The 12,492-nt window shown below is 42.2% G+C and overlaps 1 long non-coding RNA gene across 4 annotated transcripts; it reads left to right on the top strand.

The window, feature by feature from the left end:
* Window positions 1–255: 255 nt before the first annotated feature.
* On the top strand, window positions 256–12,099 carry LOC111248180 (uncharacterized). 4 transcript variants are annotated; one of them, XR_015324507.1, is made up of 6 exons: window positions 256–1,122; window positions 4,977–5,173; window positions 8,427–8,458; window positions 9,812–9,933; window positions 10,439–10,802; window positions 11,229–12,099. It is a non-coding gene; the product is annotated as an uncharacterized LOC111248180 (long non-coding RNA). The 4 variants fall into 4 exon arrangements; XR_002672445.2 differs by lacking the exon at window positions 8,427–8,458 and having other exon boundaries at window positions 10,439–10,655; XR_002672442.2 differs by lacking the exon at window positions 8,427–8,458.
* The last annotated feature ends 393 nt before the right edge of the window (window positions 12,100–12,492 follow it).

Below are 12,492 nucleotides of genomic sequence, written 5' to 3'. Positions count from 1 at the left end.
TATCGACGACGCGATAAAGGTCATTCCCGCTCCATTTTCCTTGCAGCAATTCGACGACGCTTGTTAAACTTAAGCACGCGAAGAACGGCTAAAGCAAGTCAGCAGATTCAGTATTTACGAAGTCATATTGGCTCCTTGTCACATTGTTATGTATTTTCTTAGCACGTCCCTTGTAAAAATCCTATCCGCCTCAATTTGCTTAAAAATGACAACCCTAATAGGACTTATCAATCCTTTCAACTTTATTTCATTTTTTTTGCCAGTACAATTACAAGATAACTCATATTATATACAGAAGCGTTTAATCAAAATTTAACACCAACGGAAACCACAACCACGAAATTACGCTTTAGTCTTCAGTTACTGTGAACATGCACTAGCAAAATAGTGATAAACGCGCTTACGGTAAGTGAATCGTTAATACAACTTAATTCATAATTATAAGTTAAGTTTACCTGCGTCCGTTCCACTTTCGGGCATCGTTATTGCTACATTGCTGGCCTGCATGTGTTTTTCTGCAGAGAGTTTCCCGGTTTCCGTTTACATCGGCTGTTAACAAGGATCTTCCTTTCCTTGTATGAACAAATGCCCCTGCTGGAGCATACACTCTGCGCAGCATTCTGTTGGGAACGTTAGAATGACTGTGCGTGGTGTCTCTTCCTTGTTTGTCTGGTTTTTTTTCTAGGAGAATGTTGCAATCTGAGGTTACAGCGAAATAGACTCGGTTGAATTGTTCGTTTGCCTGTTTGCGTTCGCTGACATTATGTAAAAGTGTAGACTACCGCGAGCGATCGAAGAGGGTTGGTCCGTGCACTGCTGTTTTCTCCAAAAGTGCAATGTAAACATAGCACGAAATAAAACTCTACGCAGCTTTTAACAAAACAAGCTAAAAAGCAAAAAGCGACGGAAACGATAAAAAAACTATCGACGCTAACGGCAAAAACGAAATGTTGCGACAAATATAACAAGCGAACGCAAGGCCGGCAAGGGGATAGAGCAAAATAAATTCGCTTCGGGGCCTTAACAGCCGCGTTTTTTGAGCTTTCTAAAGCTTGACAGTGGCCAACGGCGAGTGTACACGTTATAGCCCTTCGTCGGTCTCGAGTTAACTCAGGTCTTCAGGTAACTTCCAACTAATTTGTATTCCTTTTTTGGTAACGAGCATTTTGTTTACTAGGCCGATTGAAGACGGATAGTAAAGAAGCATGTTGACGGTGGTGCTGATGTTGGTGATGACGGCGATGCCCGATCTGGAGACTTCAAAGTCAAACGGACGGGCCGTTACCAGCTGCTTCATGAATGAGCATGGCAGCTGAGACGTTGCACGTGCTGTTAGATTCTTAGCCGTTTTTGGCCCGCGGCAAACCCGTGACACAGTGACTGAACCCAGTTGTTCGATGACCTCGACATTCGTACAGATACTTAACTTCTCGTCGTGTATACGGCGCTCGCAGGGACTTTGTAACTTATAGATTACTAGTTCGTAGTAGTTATTTAGCTTCGATGTTTTTATATACTGACTTGTTGAACTCAACACAGGGGCGATGCGTGAGAGTCAATCGAAAAAAAAAAGCCTATAGCAGACGATTAAGTTTTACGATTTCTTGCACGAATGACATTTCATCACGTAAATAAAGGTAATTTGGCTCACTTAGCAGCTCACTTAGCCTAGAGACAGCAACTGTATACCCAACTGAGACAGTTCCTGGGCCTTATCGAACAGTTATGAATATCAGTGTCCTAATTTAAATCTATTTACACTACGCATTGCAAGGGCAACTAATCTATAAAACTGATGGCAAATTTGAATTGGTTTTTTAGGCTGCTTTCCCGCTAATTAATCACAGAATGCTAAATTATTCGTTCAATTGTTATACCAGATTGTGTTTTAACTGACTTCAAACAGAGCAAGAGATATTGGTCAAGTAATGCTGTGACAAATAGATCGATAAAAAAGATAGAAATCCTTGCGGGTACTTTGTACTTGTCACACAAGTGCATAACTATCTGTTCCGACGCTAGTTTGGAACTTCGTTTCTATAAAGTTCTTATTTTTTTGAAACGACATCGATTCGACTAACGCCGTATACTTTTATTATATCTATAATAACCGGTTGAACAGATCAACTAGGCTGTATCAGTCCGTTTTTTTGCTCAGTGCTTTATAGATCACGCGTATTTCCCCAATGCTAGGCTGATAACGAGCGCAAGAAGGAGAACTTCTTCAATGATATCGGCTATTCCAAAATGATTTGAAACAGGCTTATTCCCTTCGCTATTTGTTGTTCGGAGCGGCATGACTACCCCTTTCCGCCTCCGTTCTTTGTTGTTCTCCTCCTAGGTTCCTTTTTTTTTTAGCATGAAACATAAGTCCCTCTGTTCCGTAGACCTGTGTGGCTGAGCCTCCGGTTGATTCGTTCAATTGTTCGACACGCATGAAAATTCATTGAATTAATGAAAACGCATCTGCGGTAATTTCATTCGGATTCTGTAACGTCTATTACCACTGAAAAGTCTTCTTGGTGTTACAATGCTATTTACGTTAATAGCACACGGATACAACAGTTTATCGGACTTTATCGGGACCGTTTTAATCTCACTATTGTGACACATGTGTACATATGAAACAGTGTGCTGGGTGTGTTCATCACTATTTTACTGAGAGAAAATATATCTATGCATTCTTTACGTAAATCGGTTGCGCTAAGTCTGAAACACGTAGTCCCGCTTTGTTCAACGTTGATCACGCAAAAAAAGGTTCGATAGTAGAAGGCTCTCCTGCTCCTATATAGCCTTAGTGCTGTCGCAGACGGAAATATAAGGATGCTCAGTTCTCGGTTTTTATGCTACTAAGGAAGAACGAACAACTTAAACGGCGTCCTTACTGAATCCACATACAATGACGTTACCCTTTCTTTCCAGGCGGCTAATGGGTCTGACTTCTGTGCAGGTACATGAAAGTTTATAGCTGTCCAATTATAAATATGATCTCGAAAGATTCGTCAAATTAACGGGCTTTTATCCAAGTCATTTATTATCTTCCTGTTGCCCACACTCGATTTTGGTTAGCAGCGTCATCAATGTTTACTGGAAAACGGCAAGTTGGAAAACTCCGGGAAGTTGTTTTTTTTTTTATAGAACTTATTTTCTATCAGTTAATCTTTTTTTGAATCGTTAAAATGGTGTGTTGTCCTTGATTAGCGCATTTTATTATTCATTCCTTAGTTCCGCTTGCATTGTAACATTTTTTCTGCTTCGCCTTCGGGAAACTTCGATATCGTTCACAAAAAAATAGAACTCTGAAAATTTCAAACAATATTCGTCAACTGGAATTGTAAAAATACGCTGTTAACGAAGTGTTCGAGTCTTTTTTGTTGAGAATTACGGCCCACCTTTCCACTGCAGGGCTTCATACGAAGACTAAACACGTATTTCATTTAGCTTAAATTAGACCAAACTTATATACTCTGAGCAGTCCTCTACGAGGAACCGTATAGGTCTGTTTTCGCGATGGAGGACTCGTGTCGACATTTACCTAGGACTCACACGAGGCCGCATTTTTTTTGGCATACCTTTAATGAAGTGTTATTTTTTAACTAAAAACACATGTTTCTGATGCTTACCGTTGATACTGTGTGTACCATGTTTCATGCCTTCAATATACTGGTCCGTGTAGATACAAACAAAATAATTTAATCTTTATTCATTGAATAGATTCCGTAGCGAATAAACTAGGTGGTATCCCGATCAACAAGTCTCAGAATAGGTACTGGGTTAGACTTTAGTATTTTTGCGAAATGTCCAACGTGGACGTAACGCTGCCATTAAGAATTTGTCCTCTATTGCCTTGTTAGTAATGATTGTTTTCAGTTCATTTTACTTTTTGATAATTTTGGCCGCACCGATAACTTAGTTACGTGGATAGGGCTAACATGAGGTCTTGCTGCTCTCTCCGATAAACAACCACCAAACTTCTTTCTAAAAGAGAGCAGCGAGAGCTAAAGTGCTCCAGATACGAAAGCGTAAAAGTCATGGTGATAACTAATTCATACGAGTCACTCTGCCTTCTCAACGAAGTTCGTAAAGCCGTCGAAATCGTTATTACTAATAGTCTGACTAACGAGATAGAAAACAGAGAGAAGTGTTCTTGAGTCCTCTTTGGCTTTCTTTTTTGTCCTAGCTTTTCGATTTTATTCTTGCGATAAGTACACTAAATCTATTTGTTTCTAACCTTTAAAAAATAACCATCCAAACAAGCTATTCTCAGTGGCGATAGTTAAACTCATGAGACCCTCAAACTCCGAGGGTTCAAAGTATTACCCTGCACACAAACGATCGACCCATTTCATCTGATTCGTTAAGAAGACTTCCGACTTCTTTTTATAAAAGAGGTGGGTTTCAATATGCAAAGGCCGTTACCAGTGGCTGGTAGTCTAACTCAGTCTCTTGTTAAAAGAAGTGCTTTCCCACTTGCAAGTTATACGTTTAATAGCTGTTGAAGGGTTAGGCATAAGTGACTTATCTTGTTGATAATCTCTGCCAAAAATAAAAAAAGATCCTATGGTGAATGTGCTTACTCTTATTGCCTATTTGTTCCCGAACACAATTCTGCGACGACAAAGCAGATTCAAATCAACTTAGCACTGGTGGATAACTACGACCTCATTGTAAATGTTTGTCAGCAAACCGCCTACCAGCTGCGTAGAACTTTTTTTGCGAATAACTCAAGTTAAGCAAAAATTAACTTGTGAGAATCTAAAGCTAGCAGCAGCGACAGTTGGGGATTCATCTGTCGGTGAGAAATTGTCGTTATTTTAGCTGCTACCTCCGCTATTTCGAGCTGAAGTGAGAAACAAATGGCTGAAGTAGAGATTGCTGCTAGTAGTATGAGGTGATAAAAAATAGTTGATATAATAAGTTCTTCTTTAAATACCCGATGGCCTACCCAGACACGTCATCTACAATCCTATCGGCAGGTTACCGAGTAATCGATCAACGGCACCTGTGTTCGCCGCAACGACGAAGCTTTAGTAATAACCCGACCTCAGCGAGGTCGACTGGAAACTGTCTCATCGTCGAGAAGCGGTGCATCGTTAATGTTGCAGCAGTTTCGCCGACTCCTCACACTGCTGCTGCTCCTAAGGGCCTTGGGATCAGGGGCTTCGTAAGGAACGTAAGTAACCGCATGACGCTTGGTTGTTCAGCCCGGCAATTGATCGGGGGGTCCGTCTAAGCCACTGTATAATTTGCCGCCCTGGTGATGCTAAATTATTGATAATTAATACCCTTCCATCATGCACATAGCAAATATATCTACACGCATACAGGCATATATCGTCTTTAATAGAATCCTGACCTCACCGCTAGCGTCGTTTTGGATTGACAACGTACTCGAACACTTTGACATACGCAAAACGCATGGGCCCGATACGCCTAATTGAAATGGAGGCCGCCTAACAACGCGAAACTTTTCACAGAACACAATGTTCTCCAATTAGATGACATATGTCAGCCATGCGTATGTGATTCAGATATATAACAATTTGATCATCTACGCATATCGCTTTTAGGATTGAAGGCACTTCTATCCTTACATCCTAGTTGTAAACCAAAACGGTAAAACCTGAGTAGTATTTCTCGTTAAGCGAGTTATGTACAGAATGAGAAACGCATGGCATATATCGACACGGGGCTTTTGATGAGGGTGCTGGACAATCGTGTAGCCTTCACCGGTCGGCGTGAGAAGAAGAAAGAAGAAGATGAAAGAGCTTATCCTTCTGAGGCCTTAAGTGCTGGAAGAGGCCCCAATCGTCTGTCTACTTCATAGACAACCATAATGCCGGTCGTTGGCCACGCTTGCCCACATTCGCTGTGCGCTAAACGCCTGGTGTGGAATATAAAAGCCCAAGCCAGTAATAAGCAAACAGGCCTGGAGCTGTGACGTTGTTCTCTCGGTCTCCATCATTCTTTCTTCCCTACTGCCCTCCCGCTTCATAGCTGTTTACTCTATTCTATATAGCTATTATATAGAATCTCGTAAAGACCAGCCGAAACACCACTTAGCTAGCGGATGCAGAGATGTCAACGGCGGCAGCACCATCACATATAAAGCAGCCTTTTATGCCACCACTAACTTAGACAGTGGACACCCGAGTGCCACGCGTACAAAAGTCGACTTACGCATGTACGTGTAGAGTGTAACTTGTAGCAGAAGCCGCTGCTAGCCTGAACCCGATCATTCTACAACGAAGATGCTATATTTGCCCAAGGTCCTTTGCTTGTAATAGGCTATGAAGCGAAAATAGTTCACTGAATCCATTTCCTAGATATTTTTCCGCGTCTATTAGACCCGCTACTTTAACCAGTAAGCAGAACCGTACTTGATAGTATTACAAATAGTAGTATGAAAGTGTGGCTTAGCTAGCAATTGTTAATGTTATGTGTAGCTACAGGCCCTATAGTGTCTATATGGATCTTGTCTAGCTGATAAGCCTTTTTGAAACGTCAAGTATCAAGTTAAACGGTAGTACGAATACTGTTTCAGAGTCACTAATAAGGTGTAGCATTTATCAAAGGGCAATTACGTTACGCTGATCGCATATACGATCGACATTTGAAGCCAACAGTATTCTTCTCGATGTATAAATTTTAGAAAAAGTGGGGCATGGTAATAGTGATATCTGAAAATTCAATAGTGCATAATAGAAGGAAACAGACGCGTCAACTATAATACTGATGGTAACGCGGCCAAAGCGCTCTACTGCGAAGCGTCGTATTCATTTTATCAGATACAACTAAGCGACAGAAGTAAGACCAGTGTTGTGGGGGACTGTGAATATCTGATACGCCCAAAAGAGGGATAGTACGCTATAGTTAGTTAAAGTGACATTGTTTGACGCTTTAATCAGATTAGGATCAACCGATTCGTACGCAGTATCTGGTACACCTAGCCCAACAATTCCATTCAAATCATTTGCAGTAACACAAACAGCATTGTAACTAGGTGAAGTTTCATACAACAATCTCTGTTAGGTGGAGAGCCTTTTTTCCGCCCTTGTTCGCACCTACTCTAGTAGCGCTGTTTCCGCTGCTGCTATTGCCTGCTTTGTACTTCGTCTCGGCTGCCTATCGTCCTATTTCCACTGCCTTACGTGGCGCAGATTAGCTCACTTGCACAAACTCGTCCATCATACGCGCGAATATCACCACGGTAGTGTTTTTCATCCTTGCCTACATTTCTCTCTTTTTTGTTCTCTTCTTTTTCTTTTCCACAACATTCCATTTTTCTGACAATGTTGTCGGCGAGGGCCGCGTGGGATGGGAAGCAGTGTTGTGCAGAGTTATGGGATGAAAGTGGGGTGGAACCGCACGGGGGCAAGTGCAGACTCATGGGCGCTCATAACTGCTGCTCACTGCAGTACAGGCATCGGCAAACCGTTTGCTATGAGTCTCTGAGTCAGTCATTCAGCCAGCGTGCGCGCGTTCTGCTCAGGCTTAGCTATGCGGATCTTAGCCTGTGGTAGTGCGACCCTCCAGCTCGTGAAAGTCCTGAGCATCTCATCCGCACTGAACGAGAACTGGCCCTGGCGATGTAGTAGTGCTACTGCTACTGGCGCGTGCCGTCATCCTGGTAGCGTTTGCGGCTACAGGAGTGTTCATTTCATTTCAGTTTCCGTCGTCATCGTCGACGCTAGTGCTGCCGCAGCGGACGGCAGACGAGACTGCGGTCGACGGCGACGTAGTTCGCTTTGTACTCACGCTCGCTTACATCTGAAAGCAGAAAAACGCGCCGCGGGAAAACCACACGACAGCTTCGGAAGCATGTCCCGACCAGTCCAGATTTTCCAACAGTCATGATTCTGTGGTTTAGCCCAAAGCTGAACGCAGCCAAAGAGGGCTCTAAGAAAAGAGGGAAGCCGGAGTCCATTAGGAAGTTTACTACTGCGAACGAACGTTTGCAGATAGACACGCACACACCGGCAGGGAAAGAGATACGGAAACGGAGAGATGGCGCCGTACGTATGGGCTCACACAATTAAAAAACATACAAGGGAGGTGCGCAGCGGAATACGTGGAGACAGTCTCAGACCAAGAGCGAGAAGTGAACTACGTCGTCTACGGCACATCGAACAGTAAACGAAACTAATTACTAAACAAGCATATATATAGTAATTACTTATATTATTTTGTAGCTATTATTTCATGGGTCTTGAAGGCATGTATAACATGATTGATGAACAGTAAGGTAAACAGAGGGCAAATATCTTCCATGCACATAGCTTTATTAGTGATGAAAGCAAGTGACCCAATTTGTGCAGTACGCATATTGCCCTCTGATAAAATCAGCTGAGAGTTGAAAAGCTCTTTCCTTTAATGACAATCGAGGTCGTTAGGCACGACTAACATGAGCTCACAATTTATTACAGGGGCGAGCTTCGCACACATCTTCTTGATAGAGGTACACACTTCAGCAGCAAATACAGCGTAACATATAGAGACGGTTATAGCACCAGTGTTGCTCCCCATTAAATTAGTATGCACTGCAACGGTATGGGTTTACAGTCGGCGCGGCGGAGGCGTATCCATTAGAAAGAAACTACTGGCAAAAATTAATTTTATTTTCATGGTAACTTTTATTTCTATAGTATTCTTCTATCATAACTACGTTGAACATAACGAATATCCTCATTTATAGCCACGCTTCCGTAATGCGGATGACGCGACTTCGAATTCGGAGCAATTCCGCGGTCACCTAATGTCCCAAGAAATCCATATTGCTTTCTTTAGACACTACAGTCGCTTATAATAGGGTATAGTTTAGGAATTTGATAAATATACCATCGTCCCAAGTACATATATTAATTAAATGACGAATATAAAAACAATCCGCACCATCATACAAAGCTTCTGTAATGCTGCTGTGATTTCAATGCTTCCGTTCTCTAAGGACATTGATTTCGACAACTTCTTCAAATTTCAACAACTAGACCAATTCGTATGTCACAACAGCTGTATCAATCATCTGGGACATACGAAGCGTCCCAATGACTCGATGCACGCGTTCTTTTCTTGCCCTGTCCCCTTTTTCTCCCGCTATCCACCGTATCCCCAATGTGTTTCGGCATCTCGATCTCTCAGTGGATTCGACCATCGAACTTAGAACGGCCAATGTCTAGCGCCGATTGGATCCATAATGATGTATGGTGTATGTTGAATGAATGAGTCTCTATCGTTGCGATTATGGACCCAAGTATGCGTGCGGTTTTGTCCGGTCTACCCTGAAACGGAAAGACGGCAGAAGGTCGGTACATTTACGGCGAACATTGCGGCCCGGGCGGTTATCACTCATAATTTTGCATCTCCGGATGGCATAACCAAGCTTCTCCCGTGCGATGGACACAGCGCCATGTTCGCTGGCATCAAATCTATCGTAATATATTTTATCATAAATTTAATCTACAAATTGAGTAGATCGTTACGAGCGTCGCAGCAACGAATGGTGTCGTACTCGATGCTGTGGCGGGAAAGCTAAATACGCCTGCTTTAGAACTGTAGATGCCGCTAGCATGAGTATTATATGAGTTGTCCGACAGAAGATACCGTCTACCCCAGAATGATCAGTGACCTAAATAATATCGCATGTAGCTCCGTACGTCTATTTATCATGTAATAGAATAATAATTATCCGATCAATATATACACTTAAGCAAAAGTTGTAACTTATATATAGGGAGTTACCACTGCTCCATTTTCTTTTACAAATGAATGATCGGAAAATAATGAACGTTTCTGTTTATTATTTTCCGATCAGTGTCATCGAGGGAAAAGATTACACACTACTACGGCGACTATTAGGAAGACATGAGGCCCAAGATGAATTGTCAAAGGGTTACGTTGCGCTGACATTTATCTGCGTCAGTACGTGAGAATAAGGTATGTCGAACATTCAAGAGAATACCTATATGGGGTTTGAGTAATCAAGCGGGCTGACGACGGAATCATTTAATGGGCAATTGAGGATCTTGTTGGCCCATGAACCTATAATTAGACAGGGTTCACATTGGGTCATTTTTTAGCCTGGAATAACTAAAAGAGAATAAGGTATTCAAAGCTTTTATTCCTGTATTTTATTGTATTCGTTTCCATTCAATTTTCTGCCGTCGCTATTCCTGTTATGGGTGCGCGGGACGCGAGATAGTCGCGGTTTCACGAATACAACGTAAGAAAAATCAGCACGATACCCTGTATCTACTCGATTTCTCGCCTCCTTCCTGTTAATGGCTGTCTGCTATTACCGGCATGTACGTGTTACACAGCACATGACGAGCTATTTGGGCAATTCTGTCTGAGTTTCCATCCAAACGAAGTTCTAACTGAGCATGTAGTGAACGCAACCAGCAATACGTAAACTTGTTAATTTTATTTGATCTTACTACAGTTATCCCAAAGCTGCCTCCTATCTTTCTGATGGAAACCAAACGCAACAAACTAATGCATAGCAATAATAGCCTCAATGGTCGGAACTTGGATTGCTACCGGAAGACTGCTCACTTTTACTTAGACTATGCCGTACGCAATAACAAAAACGATGTACAGGCGGCATGAGTGCACCGCTCTCGGACCTTGCAAACGTATATCCGCGTGCAACGAAGTGGGTGTGTAGGCATGTGGACGCTATCGAACTTCATTTACCTCGAAAAATATCTACATGAGAACTCCTTGTAATCGTGCTTTAACTTTGCAACTTGTAACTCGTTTTCTGGGAGGTATTAATATGATACCGACGCTTCAAAGACTAGGAGGTAATGCAACTCCAATACGAATAATAAATAGCCTAATACGAGTACTATAATTAGACACTAATGAAAGATCTGTTGAGGCGTGGATTGAGTTTTCTTTGTAAAATGTTGTTTGCTTTTTATAAATACCACATAGAATATCAGAAGATCTCATGAGTTCAAGTAGTTTGCTTCGAAGTCGATTAAAGATTGTACGAAGACCCTTACTGTGTAATCCTAACTAACTATGGTGTAACTATGGTCCCAATAGACAGAGACCTACATCTAAATGATACCATTTCAAAGATCTTTTGAGCAGTCTACCTTGTTAGTATAACAAATATCTCTTAGTTTCTAATTTATTTTAATTTTTTTTAACTATACAGTTCTCTGTCACTTAGGCACTGGATAATTGTAGATGTTTCTCGTGATTTGTTGTTTCGTCTTTAGCTAGCATTTGCATAACTTATTCATAAAAAGCCCATAATTCGACTGCGCTGATACGTTTCACGCGGGTGTTGGCTGTGACCATCCAGCGTCGTCTGGCGTCATCGTCGTGTGTGCGTTTTGGTCGATTCGGCGTGATGGAAAGCGGAGGTCGTTGTTATTTTTCTGGCAGCCTTAGGGCCTTCGTCGCTGAAGCGGATGCAAAAAAAAGCAGAGGAAGTTTGAGGAGTTAAAAGCCGCACCCCCAGCGAAGGCGGCAGCAACGGTACTGAGCACAGGCGTTGTAGAAGAAACGTCTTTGCTAATCCAGGTAAGAGGTTGCAACTGCCCTTACTCTTTAACTCCTTCCGTACATGTTTCCCCGTCGAATAAACCCTTTGAGGGAACGGCTCTAGTAAAGGCAGAAAGAAGCAGACGAAGCGGTGAAGGCGACTTCGCCGCCGCTAAGCGCCGAGCACCAGACATTGAGTGCTGTCGAGTTCGGAGGTCCGGGATGGAGTGCAGCCTCGTACAAGTCCCTAAAGGCCAGAAGAAAACTTTTTCTATAGGGTGACAGCACAGTGCCCCCTTCACCATTACCGCCAACACTACGAACAGGCTACTGAGTTACTTTGGGTCGGCATTTCCCTTGGCGGGCACTCCCAACATATCCTAAGACGGCCTTTGACTAAGAGTCACTCAAGATTCTGTCTGACCTGAACCACATATCTGGCTGGATGGGGATTTCGTTGTCGGGGTGTGGCACCAATAGCGAGTGATGTACTGCAATTTTTCTGCTGTACAACAGTTAGTCAATATCAAAACACCTGACTTTTTAAGAAGTGGGCCTAATCGCGAAAATTTGAAAACACTCGAAACGAAACTATTTATATAATAAAATTCATGCACTTGGGCAGTAAGTTATCTCACGGCTTTTCAAATTTGTAATTTTATATTATAATCATGTTCGTTGTTAAATTTAGTGGGTCGCTAACGTCCAAATCTAAAGAATTTCTATCCCAGGATCGCGCTAAAGAAATGGTCTTCGCTAACCATCATTTATCCTAATATGCGGCTTCATACCTAATTTCTGAGAAATCTAGTCACAGTGATAAAGGACGATCTATTATTATACATCACGAAAACGTATCCTAGCGCCTCTTTAAAGCTCGGATTTATCTTATTTGTTTGCATCCAAGGACATTTAAATTTATATATGTCTCATTATTAAGCCCAGATTAATTAAACGTAGATTTCTGTCTCCATGCTTCTTCGAAATTTACTATGT

Source organism: Varroa destructor, unplaced genomic scaffold (genome assembly GCF_002443255.2).
Source record: "Varroa destructor unplaced genomic scaffold, Vdes_3.0 BEIS01000003.1, whole genome shotgun sequence".
Classification (NCBI taxonomy): Eukaryota; Metazoa; Arthropoda; class Arachnida; order Mesostigmata; family Varroidae; genus Varroa; species Varroa destructor.
Note: the sequence above shows the minus strand (reverse complement) of the source record. Positions and strands in the feature narration are given on the sequence as shown.